Source organism: Neovison vison, chromosome 13, assembly GCF_020171115.1.
Source record: "Neovison vison isolate M4711 chromosome 13, ASM_NN_V1, whole genome shotgun sequence".
NCBI lineage: Eukaryota > Metazoa > Chordata > Mammalia > Carnivora > Mustelidae > Neogale > Neogale vison.
In genome coordinates this window covers 126,521,057-126,546,148 of record NC_058103.1, presented here as the reverse complement: position 1 = coordinate 126,546,148, position 25,092 = coordinate 126,521,057, and the positions used below count along the sequence as shown (strand labels likewise).

The 25,092-nt window shown below is 37.8% G+C and overlaps 1 long non-coding RNA gene across 1 annotated transcript; it reads left to right on the top strand.

Moving 5' to 3' along the window:
- Positions 1 to 10,086: 10,086 nt before the first annotated feature.
- On the top strand, positions 10,087 to 24,693 carry LOC122893677. The gene is made up of 3 exons (XR_006381669.1): positions 10,087 to 10,176; positions 21,529 to 21,709; positions 23,385 to 24,693. It is a non-coding gene; the product is annotated as an uncharacterized LOC122893677 (long non-coding RNA).
- Positions 24,694 to 25,092: the final 399 nt, after the last annotated feature.

The following is a 25,092-nucleotide window of genomic DNA, read 5'->3' as shown; positions in this document are numbered from 1 at the left end:
TCCTGTATTACAATTACATGTATTCACATCTTCTGAAATTATCTCGCAGTTCTTGGATGTTATGTTCCCCTTTTTAAAATCTTCAATTTTTTTTCTTTTGTCTTAGCATTTTGTTTTGGGAAATTGCTATTGGCATATTTCAAGCTCACTGATTCTCTTTAGACTTTTCCTACTCAATCTACTGATAAACCCATTAAAATCATTTTTTTTTCTTTATGTGAGAGGGTTTTTGTTTTTAGCCCTTCTTTTTTAACCCTTTCCTAGAGTTTCTTTCCCTGCTTACATTACCAATTCCTTTTGAGTTCTCAACATATTAATCATGATTGCTTTAAATTATTTTTGTTTTTAAACTATTTAAATTCCCTGTCTGATGACTGTTTTATTTTATTTTATTTTTAAAGATTTTATTTATTTATTTGACAGAAATCACAAGTCGGCAGAGAGGCAGGCAGAGAGAATGAGAGGGAAGCAGGCTCCCTGCTGAGCAGAGAGCCTGATGCGGGGCTTGATCCCAGGACCCTGGGATCATGACCTGAGCCAAAGGCAGTGGCTTAACCCACTGAGCCACCCAGGTGCCCCATGATGACTATTTTAAACATCTCTGTCATATACAAGCTTATAAAACAATTTGAAATTTACTCCAAATGTTAAATATATAGTTGCCATCTGACCCAGAGTTTCTATTACTAGATATATATGTAAGAGAAATGAAAACAGATGCCACAGAAAAACTTGTATAAAAATGTTCATGGCAGGGGCGCCTGGGTGGCTCAGTGGGTTAAAGCCTCTGACTTCGGCTCAGGTCATGGACCCAGGGTCCTGGGATCGAGCCCCACATCGGGCTCTCTGCTTGGCAGAGATCCTGCTTCCCCCCATCCCCTTTGCCTGCCTCTCTGCCTACTTGTGATCTATGTCAAATAAAATCTTAAAAAAAAAAAATGTTCATGGCAGCATTTGTTGTAATATATAAAAAGTGGGAATTATACAAAGGTCCTTCAAGTGATGAACTGATATGGAACAAATGGTGTATTAATAAACAGTTGTGGTAGGCAGAATAATGTCCCTGCCCCAAAGATATCCAAGTTCTAATTCTGAGAATCTATAAATCAAATATCTTACATAGCACAAGGACTTTGCAAATGACATTAAGGATCTTGATGCCAAAATTATTCAGTATGATTTGGGTGGGTCTAGTGTAATTACCCTTAAGTATCCTTAAAAGTGAAAAAGGAAGGCAGAAAATGAGAGTCAGAAGGAGATGAGACTATGGAAGCATGCAATGTTATTGGCTTTGATGATGGAGGAAGAGGACCTCCATCCAAGGTGGCCTCTAGAAGCTGGGGAAGGTGAAGAGATGGATAGTCCCTTAGAGCCTCCAGAAGGGGTGATACCTCTGCTAACAACTTGATTTTGTTTTTTAAAAATTTATTTATTTGAGAGAGAAAGAGAAAGAGAGCACAAAAATAGGAGGGGATGGGAGGTGAGGGAGAGAGAAACTCAAGCAGATTCCACACTGAGTACCCAAGCCCCACCAAGGGGCTTGAGCTGGGGCTCAATCTCATGACACTGGGATCATGACCCTGAGATCACGATCTGAGCCAACACCAAGACTTAAATGCTTAACTGACTGTGCCACCTGAGTTCCCCACTGAAGACTTGATTTTAATCCAATATATCTGTGTTGGACTTCTAATTTATGGGACTATAAGATAATAAATATAAGTTGTTTTAACTAACCAAATTTGTGGTGATTTGTTACAATAGCAACAGAAAACTAATACAACAATGAAAAGGAATGCCATTTTGACACACGCCAACATAGATATAACTTGGCAAATATCATACTAGGTGAAAGAAGTCAGGAATAAAAGAACACACATTGTATGATTCCATTCCTATAAAATGTCTAGAATAGTACTTCTAAAAAGACAGAATACAGATTAGTGTTTTCCAGGGGGTCGTGGTGAGGCAGAATAGGACAACTTCTTATGTGCACACAGGATTATTTGAAGGGTGACAAAATATTATAAATTTACCTTGTAGTGATGGTTGCATAAATCCATGATTATAATAAAAACTTTGAATTGTACACAATAAAAGGGTGAAATTTATATTATGTGAACTATATAAAACTGTTTTAAAAAACAATAACAAAAAGAAAGAAACAAGGATTGACTTCATTAGTTTTCATTATTATTTTTACTAAAAAAAGAAATACTGCTGTATTCTGAGAGTACAAGTACTCTAGGATGTTTCCCTAAACTCAGGGAATATCCCTTTTCTAGGTTCCCATGGATTTCTCTCCCTCTTATTTAGCTTCTTGTGATAGAATTACTGATTTACTTGGCCTCATCCTTCGGACTGTGAACTCCTTGAAAGAATGACTGCCGATCTTTTTACTTGCAGTGTTTTTTTATATGGTAGAGCCTAGTTAATGTTTTTTGAAGACTAGGACAAAAAGAAAAGGAACAGAAGAGAGGTTAGGGTGAAATGGAAAAAAGCTCTAGGAGATAAGCAGACCACTTCACAGAAGCTTATCATCTTCATCAAAATCCAAGTACACTCCCAATACGGAAGCATGACCCGAGAATTAGGTAAAAATCATATGCAATGTCCAGAGACCCAGACAAAAAGAGTGCAAGAGTGCTCAGTGTGAAATTGTTCTAATTTGCATGATTTTCCTACTCTAAATGAGTTGAATGTAAAGGAGAAAATGGGCATGCTTTGTGGTAGAGAATGAAAGGACATGTATTTTTTTTTTAAGATTTTATTTTTTTATTTGTCAGAGAGAGAGAGAGAGAGAGAGCGCCCACAAGCATGGGGAGTGGCAGGCAGAGGGAGAAGCAGGCTCCCCGCTGAGCAAGGAGCCCAACACGGGACTCAATGCCAGGATGCTGGGATCTTGACCTGAGCTGAAGGCAGATGCTTAACCAACTGAGCCACCCAAGCATCCCCCAAGGACATGTAATCTAATTCCTGGTTAGGAGAGGGAGAGGGACTGACAAGACTATCTGATATCAAAGCTTGAAGGTTCATCAGGACCGAACTACATTTCAATACTCCTACTTGTACTACCTGCTCTGTGGCTGCTAGCAACTATTGCCGACTGGTTCTCAGCTTTACATAGGCTACCTCACTAAATCCGATTAGCCTCGTGATGAAGGAAGTCAGTGTTTACTTATTTAGTACAGGTGGAAGCTGAGGCTTTCACAGTCTAATCTTACCTCTCAGCTAACTCACCTGCGGATCTAACAATGGTCCAGGCTTGTTTGTCTTTCCTAAAGCCTGTACATAAGGCACCATGCTGGTGGGAAGGGGTCACAGAGAAGATTTGTCTTGGCCTGGAGACACAGAGGAGTGAGATGAATCTGACAGTGAATGCTGGAAAATTACACAATCTATTCTACTGTGCTTGAGGAGGTGGCATTCGTACTGGTACAGGGATGAGAAAAGAAAACAATAATTAGTAGAAGGCACAAGTACAGCACAGAGGAAATAATGTTGAAAAGTCTTTGAGGCTGAATAAAGGATCACAAGGGAGATAGCAGGCAATAAGTTGGAAAATTGAGTTGGGGCAGGATGTGTGGGTGTGAAAAGGGTCTGGAAAGACCACATTAAAGATTATTTTGTGCATTATAGAGAAACACTGAAAATTTGGGGGAAAGATAAAAGAAGCAATTGCATCATCTAGAGCCACTTTCATGCTATCGTTGTTCTTAATTCCGAGATAGAGGATTTCCTTTTTTACCCCCAGATGAAGGGATGGAAAGTCTCCTAGACAGGCCTCCACAGGCATTGTTGGGGGAGTGATTGCAATCCGTTCTAAAATATAATTTGTGCCCACAGAGAACAATGCCCCTTGAGAGAGACCCTTTGGGTTTTCTACTCTAGAGAAATGGGAGACGTGGAAGATACGGGTTCTGGAACTGTGACTGATGCTGCTCCTGTCTAAAGTGAAAGATCTGGCTTGTGTTCGATTGGCCTCCTGGGCTCTGGTTGTATACAACAGCAACTGTTGTACACAACAACTATGTGGTTATATCACATAGATATTCGGTGTGGTAGACTAGTCATAGCCACATATTCCTTCAATCTTGTGTGCACAGAAGGTGGCTTTTTCACACATTCCACCAAACGTGGACTATGTGACCTGCTTTATTCAATAGAATGTGGCAGATGTGGCATTCTAAAACTTCTGAAGATGGGCCTTAATAGATCTTGCATCTTCTATTTTCACCCTCTTGGAATTTAGTGCCAAGAACACTGTGAAATAAAGCCAGTCTGACCTACAGGTGATGAGAATAATTATGGAGGAGAGTTGAGGCACCTTGTCAATAGCCATCACCAATGGTAGTGCATGAGTCAGGTCATCGTGGCCCTTTCAGCACAGTTGACCCTCACTGACTGCAACTGCATGAATCTAATTATCTCAGGCATAGTCCATGGAGAAACTAGGGACTCAACCCACATCATTGTGAGAGATACTATATGGTTTTTGTTTAAAGACACTAAATTTCAAATGTGTTATTTGTAGGTATAGGCAACTGACATGCCTGGATTAGATAAAAAAAACAACACAACTTCTTTCCACACAGATGAATTTTGTGGAGAGAAACATTGATCTGCTTACCCCAAAGGATCTTTTGATGTGCTATTCTTTGGTGTTGTTTCCTCCATGGGTTCTAATCACCACTTCCCCACAGCCCCTTACAGCAATATCATAGACTTCAGATGGGCAAGTCTATGGCAGTCTCACCACTGAGCTGGAAAAGAAAATGGTACTTCTAACATTTATTATTTTCCATTTATAAATTTGGGTAAGGGTGAGAGTATGAGTCAGCTAAATCCATACAACATATTTATGGAAATGATTCAGTGTGCAAGCCTCTTTGCTAGGAGCTATGCATAATGACAATATGGACCTGTGAAAAGCTTCAGTCTAGTGGGTGAAATAGATACAAACATAAATGAATATGATTCAAGGCAAAATGTGATATGTCCTTTAATATAGATAGTAAAGAACGTAGAGGTGGCTGTTCATGGAGGTGGAGACATATACCAGGCTTCAGTGAGTGAGAAGCTATAGAGAAAATAGTCTAGGTTGCTGCAATGCAGCAAATCTTTTTGAGTCTATGCCATTCTATAAGTGCACTTTGTTTGTGGAGTGGAGTAAATGATTTGCTAAGGCCTGCTGTGCCCACAAACCCCTTCAGTAATTCCTTACACTTGAATCACTTTGACCTTGGTCTTTAGACTCTGCAGTTCTAGTCAGGATTTACTGAGGCAGAGGTGGGTCTGACCCAGCTGCTGCCATCCAGGTAACAGCTCCTTGGAAAATAAGCACTCAAGGTGGGATGCAATCCTGGCTGGCACTGTCCAGCCTAATTTGCTGTTGAGATGGGAGTTGCAAGGATCTCTCATACATGTTAGTTCTCCATGGGGCTTACATGTGTGACTGCTGCGGGAAAAGAGACTCAGGGGTCCTGCACTTTTGATAAGGTGGAACTAAAAGGAAATGTCTGAGCTTTCTGCAGTCCCTAGGTTGTGCTGGTGATTTCCTATATATGCTTATTTGAAGCCTGAGTAACACAGACTGGCTATACCCATGAAGTGCTGGCCTATATGGTTGTGGAACCAGACCCAATCAGACTCTGAGTATGGTAGAGGTGGATTCTCCATGGAAGGAAATAATTATTATCACACCATCTGTTTAGGGATTTGGACAAACTTGAGAAGGAAATAGACTGCAGACATTTTTCTTGACCCTGCTACATTTGAAAACCGAGCTTCCCCTGGTCAGCCAGGAAGGTAGGAGTGAGGAAGGAACCTGGTTCACCCTAGGACCCCAAGAGGGGATGGGTCTGTGCAATAAAGAGCATTCTGTAGAGTATGGTTGCTTTACACTACTCCCAATTTTTCACTAATGTCCTATAAAAAGCTTAGTGTTTTCTCTATTGTGTTTGGAGACTGTGGATGTGCCCCATTTAGGAGAGAATAGGATCCACATTTGATTCACTGGTTTATCTCAGATTGGAGAGATCAGAGACATTGGGCCTACATTTTTCTCTCCACGATGGTGCACAATTATATGAACTAAAGCAGCTAGAGAACCTGACAGAGTGGCAACCATTCTCAAATCACACATATAGCCTTACATGAATTTTAAGGGAGATTTGATTCACAACTTAAATTTCATTATTTTTATATGATTTTTAATACATGGGAAAACTGTTAAACAGTATTATAAAACAGGTCTAGTATATTTTTCTTTGAGTACTATTGACTTTTCATAATTACTATATTATTGGATCTGTCTCTCTCCTAAATAAAAAAACCTCAGGCCCCATTGTTAATTTATGAGGTTTTTGTTTAGAAGAACACCTACATAAGTGAACACCTACGATGTGACAGCCAGTGTGTTTTGTGTCGGAAAATATAGACAATCAGTCCTTGCCTCCTTGCTTTTAGGGCCTTTGCTTCAATATTAAATCATAAATTAGCTTTGGTTAATTTTTCCTAATTTAAAAAGAATTATAAAATCACAAACTCACATTTATCTTAGATTTTAGAAAAACAATGTGTGCTTTCCAAAAAAAAATTGAGATGTGTTTTTAGTTTTTCTTCTCTCAAGGGTATTTATTTATTTTGTCATCTGTTGTAATTTGTGTTTGTTTTATCTTAATATCTGTCTAGAAAATCAGTTTTTGGCCAAAAGTGTTCACTGTAGTATCTAACTATTTGTAGAAGTCAGAAATTAATAGAAAGCACACGAATTTAGGGTTAGTCTGTATTGTACATAAATGAAAGAAGATAGTATATATTCATAGTGGCAAATAATAGCACAAAGTATCTCTGGAAGGATAAACAGGAAACTAGTGTGAAAGAGGGAGGGAAGTAAGATGACTGAATCCAAAGTTGGGAGACTGATTTTCCAAATTCTTTCATATTTGCTCTTTTCAAACTATGTCAAAGGTCATTTGCATAAAAATAAAACAAATTTCTAGGGATGCCTGATGGTTCAATCAGTTAAGTGTCTGCCTTCGGCTCAGGTTATAATCCCATGGCCCTGGGCCCACATCAGGCTCCTTGCTTAGCAGGGAGCTTGATTTTCTCCACAGTAATTTAGGAATCCAGCAAAGAAACTGGCCTCATCTGCTCTCCTCCACAGCTCTGACTGTCTTGACTGTGTGGCTCATGGCTCAGCTTATGGCTCAGAAGCCCTGCTGTGATCCTTATTGAGTCTCCTTATTCTACCATTGTCCATAACTTTTCTCTTTCCTGTCTTCAGTTTGTTTTTTTTTTTTTTTTAAAGATTTTATTTATTTATTTGACAGACAGAGATCACAAGTAGGCAGAGAGAGAGGAAGGGAAGCAGGCTCCCTGCTGAGCAGAGAGCCTGATGCTCTGGGCTGGATCCCAGGACTCTGGGATCATGACCTGAGCCTAAGGCAGAGGCTTTAACCTACTGAGTCACCAATGCGCCCCCTTTGTTTCTGAGGCTACTACTGCTTCATGGATTCTTCTAGGACTTTCTGTATGTTTAATACTGATTTCTAAAAATGTATGATGAGGCATCTGAATGGGTTGGCCAGTCTTATTCAGGATTCCACTCCCCTTTGAGTGCTGTTGTCCCACCAAGCTGCTGCTTGGATGGCACACCCTGGGTCAGTCCCATGGCTGCTTCAGTAAGTTGTGATTAGGGCTATGGAGTCTAAAGATTGAATTCAAAGTGACTCAACTGTAAGGAGTTACTGAAGGGATCTGTGGGTGCAGCGGGAATCATTTACTTAACTCCAAATACAAAATACATTTGTGGAATGGCACAAAAATGAAAATATTTAACATATTTGAGAACAAGTGCCCACATCATTTCAAGTCTTACTTGTCTTGATAGAACCAAATTGGAATATTGAAAAATGAAGTCCCCCTCGACTGTGATGATCATAGGACAAAATATTTGATTCTTGAAAGAGTCAAGTACACACAAACCTCCCCATGTGCCTGCCTTGTTTATTCATTCTATATTAACTTCCCCCATGCCTGCTTTTAGACTCTCTTAGAGAGAAAATAATTATATATCCTCAGCAGTTAGCTCATATGAACAAAGTGACATTTCCCAAAAGTGAAATGTGGCTCAGTGTGTGGTATTTAATCTATAGGGGTTTGTACATCACGACTGAAAAGTCACAAATGGTTCCCATTCTGAGAGCTGACTAACTCAGTGCCCGGTTTTAGCACTGTCACAAGGTAGAGCTCTTTTGCTTAGGAATAAGTTACTACTTATTCCTAGCAGGGGTTCATTAGTCTGTGCCAGTTTTGCCTTTTTTTTTTTTTTTAGTTGAATTTTTTCTTGTGATAATTGCAGAACCACATGTAACTATAGAAATAATACCTTTGTTTATTTTGCTCCAACAGTTTTCTCCAGTGGTAACATTTTACAAAATTACATTCTGATATCACAACCAAGATATTAACATTGATTTAATCTACCAGTCTTATTTAGATTCTCCCAGTTTTAGCTGTACTCATGTGTACATGTTTAACAGGTTCTACAGTTTTATCACCTGCAGAGGTTGGTATATCCACTGTAAGATAGGCACTGAACAGTTCTAATACCACAAAAATATCTTGTGTTGACTTTTTATAACTATGCAAACTTCATTCCCCCAACACCCTAGCAACCACTAATCTGGTCTCCATTTCTCTCTTTCCTTTTTTTTTTGTTTTAAACTATTATGTAAACGGGAAAATATAGTATGTAACACTTTGGGGTTAGGTTTCTTGTTTTTGTTTTGTTTTGTTTTGTTTTGTTTTGTTTTACTAAGCATAGCTCCCTGGAGATCATCCAAGTTGTTACATGTATCAATACATTGTTCTTTATTTCCCCAGTAATAATCCATGGTGTATATGTGGAACAGTTTATCCATTTACTTATTGAAAGATATGGGGGCTGAATCCTGTTTTTAGCAATTACAAATCAGGTTACTGACATTCATGCACAGGTTTTTGTAAAAAAACGTTTTCAATTCTCTGAGATAAATGCCTAGGTGTGCAGTTGCTGGTTCACATGGTAACTGTTAACTTTCGTTTTATAAGAAACTGACAAACTGTTTTCCAAAGTGGCTACATACCATTTTATATTTCCACTAGCAATGTGTGAGAGATCCAATTTTTCCACATCTTTGCCAGCATTTGGTGTTGTCAGTATTTTTTCTGTCAGCTCTTCAGATATGTATGCAGCGACACTTCATTGCAGTTTTAATTTGCATTTTGCCGATGGCAAATGATGTTGAATATCATTTTATCTTCTTACTTGCCATCTGTACATGTTTTTTGGTGAAAAATCTCTCCATGTCTTTTGTGCATTTTCTAATTAGTTTGTTTTACTTTTGTATTTTAGCAGATCTCTATATGTTGTGTATGTTTCAGATACTAGTCCTTTGTCAGACATGTGGATTGCAAATATTTTCTCGCAGTCTGTAGCTTGCCTTTTCATCCTCTTCACATGGTCTTTCACAGAGCCAAGTTTTCTCTTTTAATGAGGTACAATTTATTGATTTTTTCTTTTTATGAATTGTACTTTTGGGTTAAGTCTGAGAATCTTGCTTATTGCTATATCCCAAAGATTTTCTCTTATTTTTTTTCTAAAAGACTTACAGTTTTGTATTTTAAAATTAAGTTTATGGTCCACTATGAATTAATTTTTAATGGGGTATGAGGTTAAGGTTGAGGTTAATTTTTTCCCTAAGGATGTTCAAGTGATTCTATTGGTTGAAAAAGTTATTCTTTGTTCATTAAATTGTTTTTGCATCTCTGTTAAACATTAACTGTGTGTAATGATACACACATTACTTGTGTGTATTGGTTTCTGGGTTCTCCATTTTGTGCCATTACTCTACATGTCCCCCTCCACACTGTCCACACTAGTATGACCACTGGAATTATACAGTAATCTTTTTTTTTTAAAAAAGATTTTATTTATTTATTTTACAGAGAGAAATCACAAGTAGATGGAGAGGCAGGCAGAGAGAGAGAGAGGGAAGCAGGCGCCCTGCCGAGAAGAGAGCCTGATGTGGGACTCAATCCCAGGACTCTGAGATCATGACCTGAGCCGAAGGCAGAGGCTTAACCCACTGAGCCACCCAGGCGCCCCTATACAGTAATCTTGAACATCAGGTAGAGTAATTCCTTTCACTTTATTCTTAATTATTGATTACTTTAGCTACTTTGGGGTCTGTTCCTGTCCATATAAATTTTAGAATAAACTTGTCTATGTCTTGATAGGATTTTGATAGGTATTGTGTAAAACCTCTAGATCAATCTGGTGATGACAAGTCTTTCAGTCCATGGACACAGCATGTCTTTTTATTTATTTAGATCTTCTCTAATTCCCTTCAATAGCATTTTGTCATTCTCATCATGCAGCTCTTATATATCTCAGTATATAATTTAATGTGGAGTGATTGTAAATGGTACTGTTTTTAATGTCAATTTCCACACATTCATTATTAAGTATATAGGTATGAGATTAATTTGGGGGTGTAAATCTTGTGTCCTGCAATATCCTAAACACACTTCTAAGTTCTGGAGGTTTTTTTGGTTTGCTTACTCATGTTTTGGTAGACTACTAGAAATTCTCTACGTAAACACTCATATCATCTAAAATAAGGATAATTTTATTTCTTCCTTTCTAATCTGTATGCCTTCTATTTCTTTTTCTTGCCTTATTGCACTGTGTTGAATAAGAGTGGTAAAAGTAGATTATTTGCTTTGTTTCCACTTTAGTGGGAAAGGATTCAGCTTTCACCATGACATATGATGTCTGCTGTAGGGTTTTTTGTAGATGTTCTTTACTGCATTGAGGATAATTATTTTTATTCTTAATTTGCTGATGACTGGCATAAGTGATATTTCTAGGGTATTAGTAATTTCTTTTTTCTTCTTGTGGATGGTGTTACACAGAGTATCATATTTGTGCTAAGTTGCTGAGTGTGCATTTATATTTTGCGAACTTTTCTGTACATGATCAAATGTAAAAAAAAAAAAAAAAAATTCTAAGTTACCAGAAAGATGAAAACAAATAACCTACAAATGACAAGACTTAATTAGCATTAGTCTTTTATTAACAACAATCAGCCCAAGAATATTAATGGAGTAATATTTTAAAAGTGTTGGAATGAGGGTGTTTTTAAAGATTTTATTTTTTATTTGACAGACAGAGATCACAAGTAGGCAGAGAGGCAGGCAGAGAGAGAGGAGGAAGCAGGATCCCCATGGAGCAGAGAGCCCGATGTGGGGCTTGATCTCAGGATCCTGACACCATGACCTGAGTGGAAGGCAGAGGCTTTAACCCACTGAGCCATCCAGGTGCCCCAGGAGGGTCTTTTTAAACTAAAATTCTATATCCAGTTAACCATCATTCAAATGTGAGAGTAAAATGAGGACTCTTAGATCATTAAGAACTCAGAATTTTTACCAAACTATGAAAATGAACAGAAATTATATTTCAGCAAATAAATGAAAAGAAGATAATTAGAATACAAGAAAGATATTTGGGAATGATCCTTTTGTCTAAGTGAGTTTTGTTTTGTTTGTTTGTTTTTTTTTTTAAGGAATTGTTTCTTTTTTCTTTTAAGATTTTTATTCACTTATTTGACAGACAGAGATCACAAGTAGGCAGAGAGGCAGGCGGGGCGGGGCGGGGTTGAAGGGGAAGCAGGTTCCCTGCTGAGCTGGCGCAGGGCTCAATCCCAGGACCCTGGGATCATGATCTGAGCTGAAGGCAGAGGCTTTAACCCACTGAGCCACCCAGGCGCCCCTAAGGGAGTTGTTTTTTTTTACTTTTACTGTATACATCTTATAATTAAGTACCAAATATTATCATAGGGAAGGAGGAAGATGGGTAGAGACATTGCATCATGCTAGGACTTTTATCTTGTTTGAGAAGATACAGACATTGATGCTTACTTTGTTGAAGCATGTGTATTAATAACTTAAAGACACCAAGAACAGAAAGAGAATGTGTAGCTTCCACTTAGCATTTCAAAACTGAACAAGTAATTATGAAAAATAAAATAGGCACTGAATTGAAATTGCATTTAATTCTAAACTGTAGTTTTTGTGTATATTTCTATTTCTTTCTATGATCCAATTATATGAAAACCGTACCTGGTGTTGAGACTACAACACAAGCAAGAGTTTTCATTATTTTGAATGCAATAACACAGTTCTTACCTGGGATCAGATTTGTGTTTATTGAAATATAGCTCAAAGGATAAAAAGTGAAATTTCAGAAATATGGTTCCTTTCACAAATGAAAACTCAAATTCACAGAACTCTATTAAAATCACTGAACTTTGAATTTCTGAAATCAAAGACATTCCTTTTTTCTGTTTTTGCCTCCTGTATTGGTGTTGGATTCAAGGGGAAAAGAGTGCAGAGTAGGCTAAGCAAGAGCTATTCATATTGTCTAATGGCAGTGATAATTAATGACCTATTCTTACACAGCTCACACGGATAGCAAGTTGTATTAATAGCCATGTTAACAACTTCTAGATGAAATTTGAAATATATTTTTATTTATATAGAAAAGTAAAAGATAAAGTATGATGAGAACACAGGGATTCTTAAAGGAACTATATTTTTTTCTTTATAAATATTCAGAAAATGAACCAATCTTAAACATTCAACCAAGAAGGGGACATTAAATATATTTATAGAAGATAGCCACTTAATAGGATGATTTGGACTTTTTGACAAGAAAATGTAGTGTGGGTTTTTTTTTTTTCCTTTAAGAGTTATTTATTTATTTTAGAGAGAGAGAGAGTACAAGTGCAAAGGACAGAGAGAGAGGGAAAAAAAAATTCCACGCAGACTCCACACTGAGCATGGAGCCTGACATGGGGCTTCATTTCATGACCTTGAGATCACATTCTGAGCTGAAACCAGGAATTGGCACTCAATCCATGGCATCACCCAGGCACCTGCAGGAAAATGCTTTTATAATATAATAAATGATACTAATCAGGTTACAAAACAGGATATATAGATTCTATTTTTTAATTTTTAAAAAATATATTCTTTAAGTGGTGCCTTTAAGTCAGTCAGACACTGAGTTGGTTGTGTGTCTGACTGACTTTGGCTCAAGTCATGATCTCAGGGTTATGGGATCAAGCCCCATGACGGGCTCTGCTCAGTAGGGAGTCTGCTTGAAATTCTCTCCTTCTACCCCTCTCTTGCTCTCTTTCTCTCTAAAATAAATAAATAAAAATAAAACCTTTAAAAAACAAATAAAATATGTACTTTAATAAAAATACATATATATTTATTATACAAAGAAGATACAGGGAATATGAAAATCACTAAATTTAGTGGAGCTGTAGCTCAATCTTCTAGTTTAAGAACTTGGAACAAGCAAGAGGACCCTGAATAAACTCTGGAAGAGGAAGGAAAAAAAAAAAAGAAAAGATTGCCTAAGATTGAACAAAATCACACTTTAGAGGGGAGTCCTAGTATTTCAGAGAAATGATTTTAGGGAAGAGATTAAAAATTACATGGGGATTACATGGAAGTGACAGTCTCCCAAATGCATTGTTTCTGGGATGGACAGGGAGTAAATGTTGAAAAGGGAGATAAATTCTTTGTGTACTGGATGGTGATTGATTAAAAGAACTCAGAAGAAGAAATTTCGGATTTTGAAAAACAAAAGGAACAATTTGAAAGACCTCAGCTCATCCTTTCCTATACTGACAAAGGTTAACTCAGTAGACCTGAGTTGTTCAAATCCTGCACATCCCAGTAAAGTTCCTTAGCCAGCTCCTGAGAGATGAGTTTTTAGCCCTAGGAATACTATGCCTGATAAGAGTGTTTTTGTATATGTGAGACCATGTGTTATGGTCTAGTTTGATTACTAGTTTGATTAGAATTTATGCTAACAGATATGACTTTTGTAAATGTTTTTGCTCAAAGGAGGTTGGGAAAAAAGGTCTGGGTAACAGAGGTAAGTAATGCAGTTGTTGCATGCCTATATGACTGACTCCTAATGAGAACTCTGGACATCAAAGTTCAAGTGAGCTTTCTTTGTGGGTACCACTTTGCACCCATTTTCATACACATCATTACTGAGAAAATTAACTGCATTAGTTAATTAACTGCCTTAGACCACACTGGAAAGGACACATAGAAGCATGTACTCAATTTCTCTTGGATTTTGCCACATGCATCTTTGCCCTTTGTTAATTTTAAACTGTCACTTTGCTGTAGTAAACTAACCAGGAGTGTAGTCAGCTTTTCTGAGTCCTATGAGTCCTTTGGAACCCCCAGCCAACTCATCAAAAAAAGCTATGTATAAAATAAAGGTCTATTTAACAGAGAATAAAAATCATCCTTAAAATGCAGAATTTCCCTCTTCTATAGAGCAAGTAACAAATCTACTCTCACATTAGTGTTCTAAGCTTTCATATGGATATAAAGCATCACTATAGTGTATGACTAAAGTCAAAGACTCAATGCCTCTTCTCAAAGAGATTAAAATTTAGTTCTGTTATCTCTCTAGAAATTGTATATCAGTTTATTCAATGAAGAAAAAATAGCTAAAGCATAGCTCTTGAAGTTTCTCCAAAGCTTCTGTCACTTCTAGTTCCTTCTTTTTTTAAAGATTTTATTTATTTATTTGACAGAAAGAAAGAGCACAAGCAGGAGGAATGACAGAGGGAGAGGGAGAAGCAGGCACCTCACTGTGCAGGGAGCCTGATTTCAGTGGTTCATCCCAGGAGACTGGGATGGCAGATGACCAACTGACTGAGCCACCCAGGTGTATCCTTTCACTTCTTTTTTTAAACACTGGCATATATGCTCACTGAAAACATACAGTATAATACCTACAGACATAACTTCTACAAACGTAATGTTGAACAACAAAAAAAGAATACGTAAAACATACAGTCCAAATTAAATGATAATGTTTAGGGATGCATGCTTGCAGGCTTAATCTATCAAGAAAATCTAGGACATCGTTATCATAAATCAGGATTGCAGTTATTATAAAGAAGAAGTGGGTGGAGGGCGCCTGGGTGGTTCAGTGGGTTAAGCCTCTGCCTTCAACTCAGGTCATGATACCAGAGTCCTGGGATCGAGCCCCACATCGGGCTCTCTGCTCAGCAGGGAGTCTGCTTCCTCCTCTCTCTCTGCCTACTTCTCTGCCTACTTGTGATCTCTGTCTGTCAAATAAATAAATAAATAAATCTTAAAAAAAAAAAAGAAGAAGAAGAAGTGGGTGGAGAGTAATTGAAAGTAGACACAATGGTGGTCTCTAGGCTTGTGGCAATATTTTTCTTCATGGCCAGGGAGATTTTTGCATTGGTTTTCACCATGATAAATCAATAAAATGGATATCCTTATTCTGAATACTTTTATGTTTATGGAGTAAAAAAGTGATTAAGAATAGTAAAAATAGAAGCTTCAGGGTGGCTCAGTATGTTAAGCATCTGCCTTTGGCTCAGGTCTTGATCTCAGGATCCTGGGATCAAGCCCCTCATCAGACTCCCTGCTTAGGACCCCACTTCTCCCTCTGCCTGCTACTCCTCTTGCTTGTGCTTTCTCTCTCTGTCTCTAATAAATAAATAAAATCTTAAAAAAAAGAAGAGTAAAAATAAAATAAGCATGTTAATTAAGATAAGATACATTTTTAACTAATTTGAATGAAAGTAATAAAGAGAAGAAAGGAGCCTAAAACATGGGGGTCAAATACAATTGATAGTAAGCTGACAGACATAAATCCAAGTATATCCATGATTACATTACATGAAAATGTTATAAATACTCCAAGTAAAACAATAAAATTGTCAGAATCAATTTTAGAATGACAAATTATATACTGCTTATAATGAGTTGTTCTCAAATATGAAGAAACAATAAAAGTTGAAAGTATAAAGATTTTCAGTGCTGGTCAATATGGAGAAAGCTACACTCAAGGAGGGAGCAATGCATATTCTTGAGATAGGAGCTTTAAAAAAAAGAAACAAATGGAAAAATCAGAAATGAAAACCTGAAATATCTGAAATAACAAATTCACTGTATGGCCTGAATAGCAGAATAGAGATGACAGGGGAAAGAATCATTGTACTTTATGTTAAATTATTAGAAATTAGCTAATCTGAAAAAGAAATAGAAAGTATTGAGAGAAAAACAAATCTATAGCTCCTCAAGTCAAAAATCAATATCAAAATGTCTAATATGGGGCGCCTGGGTGGCTCAGTCATTAAACATCTGCCTTTGGCTCAGGTCATGATCCCAGAGTCCCGGGATCCAGACCCATATCAGACTCCCTGCCTGGTTCTCCTTCTCCCTCTCCCCCTGCTTGTGCAACCTCTCTCACTGTGTCTGTTTCTGCCAAATAAAATCCTTTTAAAAAAGTGTCTAATTCATGTAATTGGATGTCCAGAAAAAGTAAAAAGAAAGAGTAGTACAGGCAATGTACCAATGTAAGGCATCAAAGCAGACTTCAAAACTAGGAATATAAGCCAAAGATAAAGAAGTAAATTGCACAGTAATGAGTTGATTTATAATAATCCTAATAATGATAATTCACCGCAAAGACATAATTCAACAAAATAGCTTCTAAAGGGCATAGAGCACAAGCTAATAGAACTGAAAGAAGAGATAGACAAATGACAGTTAGAGTTGGAGACCAACACACCTCTTTCAGTATTTGAAAGAACAAGTAGAATATCAGCAAAAATATAGAAAACCTGGACAATACTATCAAGCAACTTCACCTAACTGATACTCTATCCCGAAACGAGGGAATACATGTTCTTTTTAACTGCATGTGGAATAGTCACTGAGAGATAATGTTCTGAGCCATAAAACAAAACACAGTTTTTTAAAGAACTGAGATGATATGGAATTAAATTATAAGTCAGTAACAAAATGATTACCTGGAAACCCCTATTATTTGAAAATGAGATAACACACGCTGAAATAACACATAGGTCAAAGCAGAAGTCATAAGAAATAATAAAGCATTTTGACTTAATTAACTGGCAAACACAACATTTAAGGAAAAATGTGTAGCAAGTCCACACAATCTCTTAGAGAATACAATAGGAGGGGTGCTTGGGTTGCTGTTGGTTAAGAGTCTGCCTACGGTTCAGGTCATGATCCCAAGGTCCTGGGATCAAGGCCCTCCCCCTGCCCCAGGCTCCCTGCTTAGCAGGGAATCTGCTTCTCCCTCTCCCTCTGTCACTGCCCCCTACCCTCCACCCTTCTCACTCATGCACTCTCTCTTTCAAATAAATAAAAGTCTTAAAAAAAAAAGACAGAAAATTTGTAAAGTCATTAAATGAGACCAGCATTACCCTAATACCAAGCCACCAAGGTATTATTAGCAAGGGTCTTTCATTTAAAAAAAAAAAAAAAGAATAATATAAATCACCAAATCAACAACAACAAAAAACCATGTAATATTTCAATAAATTTGAACATATTTTATGAAAACGACAAAATTTATTCATGATAAAAACTTAAAAACTAGGCGCCTAAAAGCCTACAGATAAAAGCAACTTAAAGAGGAATCAAAATCAAAAGCTTCTGCACAGCAAAGGAAACAGTCAAAAAAACAAAGAGGCAACCCACGGAATGAGAGAAGATATTTGCAAATGACAGTATAGACAAAAGGTTGATATCCAGGATCTATAATGAACTCCTCAAACTCAACCCACACGAAACAGGCGAACACATCAAAAAATGGGCAGAAGATATGAACAGACACTTCTCCAATCAAGACATACAAATGGCTATCAGACACATGAAAAAATGCTCATCATCATTAGCCCTCAGGGAGATTCAAATTAAAACCACATTGAGATATCACCTTACACCAGTTAGAATGGCCAAAATTAACAAAACAGGAAACAACATGTGTTGGAGAGGATGTGGAGAAAGGGGAACCCTCTTCCACTGTTGGTGGGAATGCAAGTTGGTGCAGCCTCTTTGGAGAACAGTGTGGAGATTCCTCAAGAAATTAAAAATAGAGCTTCCCTATGACCCTGCAATTGCACTCCTGGGTATTTACCCCAAAGATACAGATGTCGTGAAAAGAAGGGCCATCTGTACCCCAATGTTTATAGCAGCAATGGCCACGGTCGCCAAACTATGGAAAGAACCAAGATGCCCTTCAACGGATGAATGGATAAGGAAGATGTGGTCCCTATACACTATGGAGTATTATGCCTCCATCAGAAAGGATGAATACCCAACTTTTGTAGCAACATGGACGGGACTGGAAGAGATTATGCTGAGTGAAATAAGTCAAGCAGAGAGAGTGAATTATCATATGGTTTCACTTATTTGTGGAGCATAACAAATAGCATGGAGGACAAAGGGCGTTAGAGAGGAGAAGGGAATTTGGGTAAATTGGAAGGGGAGGTGAACCATGAGAGACTATGGACTCTGAAAAACAATCTGAGGGGTTTGAAGTGGCGGCCGGGGGGAGGTTGGGGTACCAGGTGGTGGGTATTATAGAGGGCACGGATTGCATGGATCACTGGGTGTGGTGAAAAAATAATGAATATTCTTTTTCTGAAAATAAATAAATTGGAAAAAAAAAAAAAGAGGAATGTGAACTGGTAAGTAACTAGAGGAACAATAGTGTGGCAGGGCATCCTACATCCTCACCCACCAGATGAAGGCAATTCAGGCCTGAATTTTTCCTACCAAAAGAGAAGTCTGTCTACATGGACTTATTCTTCACTGATTTCATTTTGTTAATCCAAGTTACTGACATACAATTTTCCTTCTGCCTGAACATCTTTTGGCATTTTTTATATGGCAGGTCTACTGGAAATGAACCCCCTCAGATTTTCTTTGTTAAGAAATATTTTTCTTTCACTATTAAGAAAAAACTGGATTTAAATATAATCATATGTAGAATTCTAGTTTGGCATGGTCTTTCTCTTTCAACAATTTAAAAATTTTACTATAGTCTTTTCTTCTTTGGATGGTGTCTGATGAGAAGTCCGCTGTAATTCATATCTTTGTTCTCTATAAGTAAGGTGTTTTATTCCCTCTAGCTTCCTTCAAGATTTTCTCTCTCTCTTTATATGACCACAGTTTGAAAATGATTTGTCTATTTTTTAAAATCTCTGTATCCTGCTGGTAAGTCAGTGAGTTTTTTGAAACCACGGTTTTAAATCTGTCATTAATTTGGGGGAAGTTTTCAATCAGTATTTCTTCAAATATTTCTTTTGCCCCATTTTCTTTCTGTTCTTTCTGCTATTCCAGTTATGTTTATTTCACACTTAGTGATATTTTCCACAGTTCTGAGAAGTTTTCTCAAGTATTTACATTACATTTGTGTTTCCATTTTTAAAGTTTCCATTGACCTATCTTCAAGTTCACTGATTTTTTCCTAACTATGTTGAGTCTTCTGAGGAGCCTGTCAAAAGTATTCATTTCTATCAATGTGCTTTTGATTCAGAGTATTTCCTTCTAATTTTTATAGTTTCTCTCTGCTACCATTACTTTTTGGTTGTGTATGTTGTCTTCACTATTTGTTAGTAGCCTTGCCATAATTTCCTCATGTGATAATTCCAAGATATGTGTTATACCTGAGTTTGGTTCTCATGATTGCTTTGTGTCATCACACAACATTTTTACTTGCTTATTGGCTTTGCTGCTTCCTGATGGTGCACAGGAGAAGAATGAGGCACAAACAACTAAGTTGGAAGGGAGAGGGAGTAGGGGTCGAGAAGATAGAGAAACAACTCCCAAACAACTCCTCAGTCTTATGTTTATTGGACAGTAATCAACAAAGAAGCCAAAGAATGTTATACATTAACCATTTGCCTTGTAGATAAACAAGAAGGAATATGAGTTATACATTGATTATAAGTTTTATAGATAAGCAACAAGAAAAGCAGGATAGGCCTGCTCAAGCAGTATAGAATTTATAGTTGGGCAAGCACATTCAAAGGGATCATCTAATTCAGCACAGCATCTCTGGAGAAGGGGAGACAACAGAAAGAAGAAGCAGGTGATGTTTCACCCTGAGTGGGACAGGCATTCCCAGCTGCTCGGCTTCAAGGATATATATCATCCTTTCCTCCAGAGGCCTGTTGCTGGTACATGTTTTTCTTAAGGTAATATTTAAGCATGCTTTTGTACAATTTCTTATAAGTTATACCTTAAGTGATACATTGTTCTGAGGGACAGTTACAGGCATGTCTTTTTTTTTTTAAAGACATATTTATTGGGATGCCTGGGTGGCTCAGTCATTGGGCATCTGTCTTTGGCTCAGGTCATGATCCAGTGTCCTAGGATGGAGTCCCAAATAGGGCTCCCTGCTTCGCAGAAAGCCTGCTTCTCCATCTCCAGCTCCTCTGTGCTTGTGTTTCCTCTCTCGCTCTCTGTCATAAATAAATAAAATGTTTAAAAAATATATCTATTTATTTATTTGAGGGAGAGAATGGAGATGGGAGCAACAAAAGGTGGACCCTCAAGCAGACTCCCTGCTGATATGGAGCTCAACGTTGAGCTCAGTCCCATGACCCATGAGATCATGACCTGAGTGGAAATCACGAGTTGGCTGCTTAACCAACTGAGCCACCCAGGCACTCCTGGCAAGTTTTCCAGTATTTGTAGAAATCCAGCCATGTTTTATAGGATAATAGGAAAGCTCTTTTCATATAAGAATTTATTTCATTTGGGCTGTTTATCATTTGGGCTGTATTTAATGTTTGATGTAGCTATAGGTATCAGAGGCTTCAAATTTCTCTAGTGAACTTGTTTTTAATTCTCTCTTGTCTTTTGGGTTTCCCTTAGTCCTGTCCTTATACAGTATGTGTCTTGCAGCTCTTTAACTGTAATCCACTGTTATTAATGGATTATTTGTGGATTATTAATGGATTGTTTGTTTTACTTTAAGATATGGCTGGGAGGGTGCCTGGGTGGCTCAGTGGGTTAAGCCTCTGCCTTCAGCTCAGGTCATGATCTTAGGGTCCTGATATCAAGCCCCGAATTGGACTCTCTTCTCAGCAGGGAGCCCACCCTCAGCTTCCCCACCCTCTCTCTCTACCTGCCTCTTTGCCTACTTGTAATCTGTCAAATAAATAAATAAAAATCTAAAAAAAAAAAAAAAGGATATGGCTGGGCGAGGAGCACATTCTCTAATCTTCTCATTAAATGTCAGTCTTTTAGTGGTCCTGTGATTCAGGAATGTTGTCTTCAGAAGTGTTTTAAGACTGTCCATCTTTGAGGTTTCAAACATCTTTCCTCTTCCAACCCCTGTTCTCTTTCCTGATTCTAGCATTCCTGGTCCATTCCTTTAAGCTTTTTCTCCTATTGTTAATGCATTGTGTGTGTGTGTGTGTGTGTGTGTGTGTATGTGTGTGTATGGGATAGGAAAGTTGGAACAGCGTGGAGTAGAACAGACGTCCCTTCCACCAAGAGAGATAGGGTTTTAGAATTGCTTATTGTTTGGTAGGGTTTGGAAGAGTTTCAATAATGCTGCTCTTCCCCTTCTCCTGTCAGGGCCCTGTTAGGAGCTTTCTTGGATCCCTTCAATGAGAATCTGGTGGAATTTCTAGAGGAAGAGCCTGCAAAAGTATGGAAGTTCTCTTATGACTACAGTCCCCAGGAACTCCAGCAAATCATCAAAATTACTATGTGAGTGTTCCTACCAACTTAGAGCATCCAGTGCCTTCTGCTTCAGGTAAGCCAATCTCTCGTTCTCTCTCTCTCTCTTTTTTTAAGATTTTATTCATTTATTTGACAGAGAGAGAGATCACATGTAAGTAGAGATGCAGGCAGAGAGAGAGAGGGAAGCAGGCTCCCCACTGAGCAGAGAGCCCCATGCATGGCTTGATCCAAGGACCCTGAGATCACTATCTGAGCCGCAGAGGCTTAACCCACTGAGCTACCCAGGCCCCCCCAGGTAAGCCAATCTTGACAGCTATAGCTCTCTTCATATACCAGACTCTCATGATCATGTGATGATGATTTGCCCAGCAACTTCGATTCCCTGGTAGATTCAAGAAGAGTCAACATTTTTTTCATTTGTCCAACTTTTTATTATTGTAAAGAAACTTCCAAGTGCTTTACATGTCTGAGTTGAACTGGAAGGCTTCTCTTGCTTTTTATAATGCTCTGGTCTGCTGGGTTTCTTCCACCTACTCAGGCCAATATTTTCTAACTGATCACTTTTTTTTTTCCCACCTCATCTTTTTTGGAGCCACATGAATACTGCTATTCCTCCAGATTTTGCCCCTGAGTCTCATCTATATGAGATAAAATCTATTTGGCCCAATGTATTCACTTCCATGACTTCATCTACAACATACTGCAAAAAACTTCCAAATTCCTCTTTTCAACTCTGTCTGCCTTCTTCAACTCTAGACAAATTGCTTCAGATTCATCTTGGCATCTTACAAACACTTTAAGCTCATCATATTTCAAACTGAGTTTATAATGTTACTCCCTCCCTCTTTGGTCCCCAAACACTTGTATTTATTTGCTTAGTTAGCATGAAATATCTTCTACACAATTATCAAAATTATACCCGAGTCAGTCTTCATATTTGGGCCCACATACCAAACAACCACCCCATCCAAAACCATCACCACTACTGCTTCCCAATAGATTTTGCTCTGGGCCAAGGCCATAATAATCTCCTCCTCCTCCTCCCCCCCCTCCTCTTTTTCTTCTTCATTAAAAGATATATAAAAATACATATATTTTATTTATTTTTATTTTAATTTATTTTTAAAATTTCTTTTCAGTGTTCCAGAATTCATTATTAATGAGGCCATAATCTTCTAAGATGCTTTTCTCACTCAAGTCTCCATCTTCCTGCCTGGTCTCTGCAGTTATCTCATAGTTCTAAAACTTAGCCTGTGTTCTTTTCTCTAGTAATATTCCTCAGATCTTCTTATGGTCTTCCAGGTAACTTCTTTATAGGTTTTCCATTATCTGACTCCCACTGCCCTTTCTTCCCAGGCACACCTTCACATGCCCATTATGTCCTTGTCTCATCAAGCTCCTTGAGCAGGTTGTTTTCTTAAGCTTTTCACCTGCTTTACCCTCATTTGGGCAGCACTCCTTTCTCAGGGCTACTAGTACTATTTCTCAAGATGCAGCTATCAGTTGGCTTCTTTGTGGGGGAAAGGCTTCTGTGGCCGTGGATCAGAAGTCCATCTTCTATGCTCATAAACCACATAGGTGGTATTTTCGATCATGCCCTTTAAGCATGATAAGCATGAGTCCTTTGAGCATATTGAGGCCAGGACCTGTCTGCTGGGTCCTATAGTTCATGTTCAATAAATATTTGTAGAATGAATAAAAGGGTACAAAAAAAAGTGTCATTGAAACCTCTTTTGCTTTCCAACTAGAGGTCCCAGGAAAGCAGCCCTAGAGTGACGCTCTGACGACAACCTGCCAACAGCTTGAACTACCACTTGCTCCCTTGGGCACCTGGACTGGTGCCTTGGATGTGTTCATAGCTCTGCAGCTTATTTTACAGCTATGGATGCACTGACATTTGAATGCTAAAATTTAGTCTGCTTTTCCTAACTCTGTGACCATAATCATGTGACTGCATTAGCTCTTTGCCACATCCATGAATACAGAAAGATGAAGGTGATGACGGATTTCACAGCCTTTCTTTTGATCTGGATAATAACAAGATATTTCCACAGAGCTCTAACCCTGTCCCTTTAAGTAAAACATATGGAGAATGTCACCTGAAATATGAACAAAGGAGAAGTACTTTGATCTGTACATGTTCCGTATTTCCTGGGGTCATGTTAATTAACATTAGTCAGAATGCCAGAGTGTAATACCAATAATGATCATTGTCTAAATGCTGCAGGAAGAACATTTGTCAAGAAAAAAAAAAAAAAAACACTTGATTTCCAGGTACTGGTTGAAACTACATAATAATAATTATGCAGAATGCTGTGTGATATGAGGTCCCACAGAGGGAGGAATGAGGGTATGATGAAGTTACTGTGACCAGGCATCCTGAGAAAGTGATACCAGCTATATGTAAGAGAAAATACTGTTTGGATAAGACCCAAACATAATTGGTTTAAGAGTCTACATGGAAATTTTGTGTTTGAAATTTTGTTCTATTTTAGGGAAGCAAAATACTGTACAGGTATTTTATAATATATTTGCCATATATTTGTATACAACATTTTGCTACATGCTTTGAAAGCATAGATTTAGGGTTCCAATTTGGATTTCATTCCTGTCCCTATCATTGTTGGCTATATAACCTTGGGCAAGGCATTTAATATTCCTGAGCCTCAACTACTTGTGAAATGGAGAATAATAGCAATACCCGCCTCATATGGTTATTATGAAGATTAAATTAGGTAACATTTATAAAGTTCTTAGAACAGTGTTTGTACACAGTATGCACCTAGAATCTTAAGTATTTACACCTCCAGCATCACCACCTTATTAATCAATTAATTATTTGTTTATTTATAACACAAACCATTCTAAGAAGTTAAGAGCACAAAACAATCCTGTTTCATTCTTCTCTATATGTCTGCATTGGGGGCTGAATATTGTTAAACATAATGCATCACATCATCATATCTAATGTCCACGTTTAACTTTTATAACCTCCTCTAAGTTATGCGTTCTCCACTAATGCATAATGCCTTAATAAAAAGGAAGTTACTTTTTTTATTCTTGCCAGCCATTTCTTATCATCTGTTGTATTGCCAAATTTTTTCTTCTTATAAGATTAACTAGGAGGATCTGGCACACCAATTCTTGTTGGTCACACTTTCTATGAAGAGTACATGTTTGATCTGTATACTTTTTGGTGGATATAAATTTTAGACCTTTGTACTGAAGTTGGAGTTGTCTCAAGCCCCCTCAGATCTCAACTGCATAGCATGTCTAAGGCAAGGCAAGAAAGCCAAGAATGATATGTTGCTGTTCTATACTTCATCGAGAGATGGTCTTACTCATCTTTTGAACATACTGATTAAGAGAGAGAATAAGGAGTGCCTGGCTGGCTCAGTCCATAGAGCATGCGACTTTTGATCTCAGGGTTGTGAGTTCAAGTCTCATGTTGGGTGT